A 6,971-nucleotide genomic window follows, 5' to 3' on the forward strand; every position below is an offset into this window, starting at 1 on the left:
CAGAGGGGTCGGGGCCGGCTGCGCTGTCGCGTGTCCCTGTCATCCCCCCGACTGTCAGCCGCTCCTCACGCGCGGAGCTCCCCGTGGAAGGCGCGGGATAGCGGCCGGGCTGCGGGCTCATCGCGCGGCCACCGAGGTGCGAGGGACCGCGGGGTGGCGGGGCCGGGTGTTGGGGCACGGAGCCGGCGGGCCGCCCCGGGCTCGGGAGTTAGGGGCCCGGAAACGGCCGGTGCCGTCCTGACCGGGAACAGCCGTGCGTCCAGCGGCAGGGGAGAGGGCCCGGGGCGGGGGTGACACCGCCCCGATTCCCGGGAGCCGCCCCGCCAGGTCCCGGGCTCTGCTCCTTTTGTCCCTCCCGGCGCACCGGGGTCTGCCGGAGGGGCCGGACCGGGGCACGGCTGTGCCGGGCAGCGCTTGGCCGTGCTTCGGCGTGAGAGCAACGCTCGGAACTTCCTGCAGCCCTTTGGTAGCTCACTGATAACCAGCAGGATGTGGTGGGTACATTCGTTACCATTAATGAGTAAGTCAATTGTGAGTAGTTTCATTGTCAGCATTCGGTGTGGCAAGAGGAGGTGGCAGGTGGCACCCAGCGCCTTCACTCCCCGCGGTGCCCAGGAGCAGCCCCAGGAGCTCCCGCCACAGTGCGGGCTCTGCTCGCAGGCTCCCAGCTGTCACCAATTCCAAGCAGCCCAACACGCTGCTGCAGCACGGCCCAGCCAGCGGCCACGCCGTTAAGAACACAGCTCAGGTGTGTGGGAGACCCTCAGCCCACAGCTGTCCCAGGGAAGCTTCAGGAAGGCACCCACAGGGGCAGTCGCTCCACCACCCCCCTGGAGCCCTTTGGCAGCAAGTTGAAGACCAGCAGCTGTGGGCTCAGCAGTGGGGCACTGGGGATGCGCTTCCCCAACAAAGAATTCAAGAAACCGAGAGCCACCAGAGATAGGGCCTGGATAGGGGCGGCGCTGAGGCTCTGAGATTAATGCCCTCTGTGAGCGCCCTGTGCCCCGTGCAGCGGCACGCTGGGTGGCAGTGACTCACAATCACGCACCAAGGAGCGTTTCCAGCCTGAGCTGAGGGAACTCGAGGGTCAGGAGTCGCTACCGGCGCTGCTGGAGCGAGAACCTCCTTGCGTGGTGCCCAGCGCGTCCATGCTGGGTCCTGCTGACACCGCGAGGGTGGGCGCGAGCTCTGCTGTGTTGAATTGGCTTTGCTGGGCAAATGTGCAGAGAAGGCTTCTTGTTCATCCGTGAGTTTAGGAAACAGCACAGGAACCGTCCCCGAGTGCTGCGCTGCCGGGCGGCCTCACCACGGCCACAGCTGCAGCTCGGGCCTGGCTGCGTGGAGGATGCTGCTTTATCCGAGGAATTCCTCCCCCTGATTTGGTTGGGACCTGCTCCGAGCACAGCACGTATCGTGTTTTCTTTCTCAAACTTCAAACTGAGGGGGGCAAGGGGGATTTTAAACCCTCCCCACGGTGGTCTTCGCTCTCAGCTCCTTGGCGGTCATTTGAATGACAATAGGGCATTTTTAACAATATAAATAGAAACAACATGTAATAATCCTGCCTAAAAACCTCTTTGTGAAGCATGCAGCTTCCGTGCTCCGTTTCCCTCCTGTCTGCGATGGTCGCTACGAGATATCACGGCCTTTCCTGTAAAGGAGAAGTGAGAGGAGGAGGGAGGCTTGTCTTTTCCAAGCATGAGATCTGCTGGATTTCTGGGAACGTTCTCAAGTGGGAAGTAGAAACACAACTTCCCCCTCCTCCTTCTCTCTCAGCCCAGCTCGAACCTCACAGCAGAGAAACTGAGGGAGAAAGGCAGTGCCTGAGTTGGGAGAGGAAAAATCTCGTAGAAATTTCGCCTGAGGCTCCATGAGCTGCGCTGGGGGTGAGACTCACGCAGGTTGGTGTGGGGCTGCAGGGCAGCGCAGCAGCACGGCCCAATCTGGGCTCAGCCCAGGGCTCGTGTCCCAAGCGCTGCCCAGACCCAGGGAAGCTGCGCTGCACAGGGAGCGCGGTCCCTGACGGAATGCCAACCTGGTAGCTGAGAAGTGATGGACAAAGGGAGAACGATGGTAACTGTTCATCACCTTGCAAGGCTGAACATTGACAAAGTTAAGCCACGAAGCTGAGCGTTGCTGCTGAGAGCGGGAGCGAGGAGCTCTGTGCTGCAGCAGTAGCCGGAGGCGCCCATGGGATGCGGTCTGTGCACGAAGCGGGAGGGCAGAGCTGCGATGTGTCCGTCCCTGGTGCCCCCAGCAGCCCCGTGCTGAAATCCCAGAGGGCCCCTGGGAAGGGGTGGGTTCCTCCTGGAGGAGAGAGTTGCGGCAGGAAGGTGATTCTTCTGGGTGCTCTTTTGGGCTGCGATGCCGCAGCCGGTTCCTCACTGCGTGTGCTCGGAGCACGGAGTGGGGCACGGCACGTGGTGCGCTGCTTTCCTTCTCCCCTGTTTTGTGCTTTGGCCACGCGGCGTGTGCATCAGAAGCTCATCAGGGTGACTGCAGAACATATCTGCAGAGCTAAAGCTGTGAGTTACGGGGGGTTTCAGGTGGTTTGGTTTTATTTTATGATTATCAACGAGGGATGCCTATAAGCAAATTATCTCAGCAGTTGAATATTCCGTGCCTTTATGGGACTTTCTTGGTGCAAGGAGTGCAAAACAGAGCGGTGATGCACATTGTTTTGGAAACACAGAGTGCGGGCGGCTCAGGCAGCCCTTGTTGCCAAAGCAAAGGAGAAACGCATTTGGATTAAAGCAGCCTGGTGGCCGAGGTACCCAAGCTGCAAAATGTTTATAAAGACTGCTAAAATGCGGGCGTTCCCAGAGCCCCTTGTGACAGGTGAGCACCCGGCCCGGTGCCCCCGGCTGTGTGCCACTCGAGGTGCTGCCCTGGGAAGCAGCTGAGGAGCACCAAGGAGGCTCCCCCTCCCCGGGTTGGTGCCCTCTGCACTGTTACCACTGTGTTCGTTTCACTGTGGGCAGACTTTGCCAGGCTTCCCCAGCTTTTAATGCATGGAGCATGCATGCTGCCGCAAACAGCTCTGGTGTGAAATTTCAGAGGGGCACGCAGCACGGCGGCACACGGAGGGATGTGGTGTGGCAGGGTGGGCGCAGGGCAGGCAGCCCCTTCCCCAGCTCTGCAGTCCCAGTGCCATTGCCTGGGTGGAAGTGGGTGTTCTGCGTGGGCAGCCCGGCTGGCTCCTCACTGGCTCCTTACCAGTGCATCTGAAGGAGAAGGAAAAGCAGCTCTGCTCAAAACAATCCCCAAACTTTGTTCACTTGTAGGCTCTCAAACCGTCTTAAATTCCACATCCAGCCTTTATCTTCTGAGGCATCCATTCTGTGCCTGCCGCACGCATTACCTTTGCTAGGGCAGGAGAGATGCCTCCCAGCTCAGGAGTGTTTTCCATATCAGTCACTGACTGCAGCGCTGTGTATTTTACCTGTTGGTGCTCCAGACTTTGTCATCAGAGGAGGAAGGAACCTCCACAGAGAGCCCCGCCGAGCAAAGACACCAAGTTCAGTGTGTGGAAATGCGCTCGCTGTGTTCCCGCAGCGCTGCGGCTCGGGGCTGAGATGGGCGGCACCGAGCTGCCACCGCCGGCCCTGGGACGGCTCTGCGAGGAGGAGGCCCTCGTGCACGCAGCTGCTTGCCAACGCGTTTCTGAGCTTTGATGAAATGCAAGCAGTGCGTGCATTGGCCACGCTGCTCACAGGGCAGGCCAGGGCTGTGTGGGGACAGGCAGGGCGAGCAGTGTGCAGTGCAAGCGGTGAGGAGCAGCGGCAGCGGCACTGAAGCTTCGGGAGAGCTCCACGCTCTGGGCAGACCTGGGCCGCTGCCCCACGCCCCGTTGCTTCCACTCTGTGGCTCACTGGGAGGCGCTTCCCGAACGTGAATGCCCGTCTTTCCAAAGGGCTGCCCTGTTCAAAGAGGGATCTGAAATATTTTCACCTCTCAGACCTGAGAATGACACAGCTTCTGCAGCTGAGCAGTTCGTTTTGCTCCGCAAATGGTGACCGCACACCAGCGCTGCTGCTGGAGAACTGGGAGGCAGTGGGGCTTTCCCAGAGGGCCGGTGCCCCCCCGAGCACCCGAGGCAGCTGGCTGGAAGCAGAAGGTTTGCGTTTCCGTACTGAAAGCAGCACCGGGCCCTCGTCTCTGCTCGGTCCTGGCGCTCTTCTCTTGCCCTTAGCAGAAGTAAGAGTGAAAGCACAATGCGTGGTAGTTGCAGCTCAGGGGCCGCTTCCCAGCCAGCCATTGTTCGCTGCGTGGAAGGGTTGGGCTGTCAGCAACGCCGTGTGCAGTCGTGGCTATCGCCCATTGACTCCCTGCTCACCAACCAACCCCACCACGAGCAGGCCGGGGCTGTGCTGCAGGGCGGGCTGTGGGGAGGTGGCCCCGGGCCCAGCGCCGCGGTGCCTGGGGGAGCTCAGTGCTGGGATACAAAGGCGGAAGTTGCTTGCAAGGAAGATGGCAGCGCGGCGCGAGAATGGCGTTGTCTTCGTGCTGCCGTTGTCTCCCTCGGCCTCCTGTCCGCAGCGCACCACGGCAACGCTGGGCAGAATGCATTCCGTGCTGTAACATTTCGGCTGTTTCTCCTCTCACCGTGACGAGGCCGGGCATCGCCTCAGCGCCCGGCAGCCGCCGTCCTGCAGGACTGGCTGTGAAGTTTTGCTGCAGCTCCTTGGCCAGGGCCGTGTGTAGGTCCCGCTTCGGCAGAGCAGCGGCATTCTCCTCTCTGCCTCCACTTCCATCACCCTCTCCTCCCTGTGCCTGTGCTCTCCCTTTGTCCCGTGTCACATCACCTCTCTCTGCACCACGCTTTTTGCTCCTCATGGAGCTCCGTGCTGCTGCTGCTGTGGGCACCACGTGCGGTGGGTCCCAGCGCCGGCCCCGCTGCCGCCAGCAGCGCTGCACATCCCGCACCCAGCACGGGGCTGCCACGGCCCCGCAGCGCCCACCCCGCACCCTGCGCCCTGGGAGCGGTGCTGGGGACCCGGCCCCGCGCTCTCCCTGCCTCCCGCCGCCTTCCTTCCCGGCCGGCTTTGCTTCTTGACCTACATCTCCAGCTCGCATCGCTTCTCGTGGCTGCGCCGTTTTGTTTTCTGTTTGCTGCTGTTTTCACCGGGGAAAGGATGGAGGTTTCTTGGAGGCCTTCTGCGGGAGCCAGACCCTCCTGCAGGAGCTCGGCGTGCAGAATTCCGCTGACTTTTTTACATATCTGCATGCGTGATCACCAGCAGGAGTGTTTTTAAAAGTAGCTCGGTGTCTCTTTCAGGGAGTTAGAAAGGAGCAGATTTATTCTGTGCTGCGCTGAGAATTAACTCTCTTTTCTTCCTTTTCCCTCTGCCCCCACTGGAAAGAGAGAGAATGTAAAAAAGAAGAAAGGATTTACATTGTCGTCGTGATTGGCACAGTCTGTGAATGAGAGGTCATTTCATGTGGCTGTTTCTTTTCAAGCGCTCTTTTTTTCATGCACACTGTATTCAGGCTGGGAGCATTCTTTCTTTTCAAAGCTTCTCTGTCTGTCTCTCTCTTCCCCCTCCTTTATTTTTCATCCCTTTTCTTTACTTTTGCTGTCTTTTCATTCTGTTTTTCTCCTCCCCCTTGGGGCTCCATTTTTTCTTTCCTCTTTCCTCTATTCAGTTCCTTTTTTTCTTTTCGCATCTTTTTTGAATAGCTCTTCTATTTTCGGAGAGGAAAGGGACTGTGCAGAAGAGAAGTCGCTGCAGCGAGCAGGAACTTGAAAGTCGCTCTTTCCCTGTTTATTTCACTTAAAAGCAACAAACTGTTTTGCAGGGAGGAGGGACTCTGTGGCGCAGACCCCGCGCGGCGCGGGCAGCCCGGGCCGGGCAGGAGGGAGCCGCTCGGCGTGCCGGCATCGCCGCTGTGCGCTGGCGCTCAGGTGCGGGCGAGTGGGGACGTGCCAGGTCACGGCAGCGGGGCGGCGCGGCCCCAGCTCTGTGCTGCGCAGGTGGGGGTGAGGCGCGGGGCGGGGGGGCTTCGTGTGAAGAGGAGCGCTGCGGTGCCGCGCGGGGCTGTGGGGCTCGGGCACCCTGCGCGTGGGGCTGGGGGTTCCCGCGGGTCGCAGCGCTGCTGCTGGGCTCCCGGCTCTGCAGGGCCGCGTTGCGCCGTGGAGATGGGCGCTGAGCGCAGCCGGGAGGGGGCAGACCTCGTGGTGGGGGCACCCAGCAACCGGCGCTCAGCGAGGGAGCCGCAGGGAGCAGGGAGAGCGCCGGCCCTGCCCGAGCACTGCCGCTTCCCCTTGTTGTCTCCCTGCCTGCTGAAAGTCAAAGCAGAACCGAGGGCCGCAGCAGCACGGGTCAGGGCCGCCGCTTCTCCTTGGGTGTCGGAGGGGCAGGAGGACGGAGCGCGGGGATGCGGGGACAGGGCTGCTCCAGGGCTGCTCCGTTCCGGCTGCAAAGCACCGGGCAAAGGCGCAGCCGGAACACAAACTGCAGCACTGCACAGAGCGCGGGCGGCGAACCTGCGGGCAGCGTGCGGGTCGGCTCCGATTGCCCGGCCCTGGGCATCTGTAGCGTGAGACTGATGCCGTGCTCTGCCTTTGTTTGCAGGGCTGGGGGAGCACCCAGCTTCGGCACTGCTCGCAGCAGGGCTGGGCTCTTGGGGAGCACGGGTCTTGGGTCCCGGGCAGCATGGGGGCTGGGGCTGAGGGTGCCATGGCCGGCCACAGAAAGGATTCATTATTTTTGTAAGTGAGATTCAAATAGTTGTAACCCAGAGATAGAGAAGACATAGGAGGAGATGAAAAGCAAGAGAGAAAGCAAGCAAGCAGAGGACAGAGGTTTGGAATACAGAGGGAGATTAGGAGATAGATGAAAGAGAAAGGAGAGAGATAAGAGGGAGGCAGAGGACAGATCCACAGCGCCCAGATAGGGGTTGCCAGGGAAACGGGAAGGATGAGAGTGGCGGAGAGGAGAGGAGAGGAGAGGAGAGGAGAGGAGAGGAGA

At 60.8% G+C, this 6,971-nt stretch overlaps 1 protein-coding gene across 2 annotated transcripts in view; it reads left to right on the plus strand.

Annotated features, from left to right (window-relative positions):
• ZNF710 (zinc finger protein 710) overlaps positions 7-6,971 on the plus strand; it is a 14,697-nt gene continuing 7,732 nt past the window's right edge. Inside the window, exon 1 of one of the 2 annotated variants that reach the window (XM_021407165.1) lies at positions 7-136. The gene's annotated coding sequence lies outside the window, so the exon portion shown is untranslated. Of the gene's footprint in view, positions 137-173; positions 5,906-6,971 lie in introns of those variants that run through there. The other variant, XM_021407164.1, reaches the window with a different exon arrangement.

Source organism: Numida meleagris, chromosome 9 (genome assembly GCF_002078875.1).
Source record: "Numida meleagris isolate 19003 breed g44 Domestic line chromosome 9, NumMel1.0, whole genome shotgun sequence".
Taxonomy (NCBI): Eukaryota; Metazoa; Chordata; class Aves; order Galliformes; family Numididae; genus Numida; species Numida meleagris.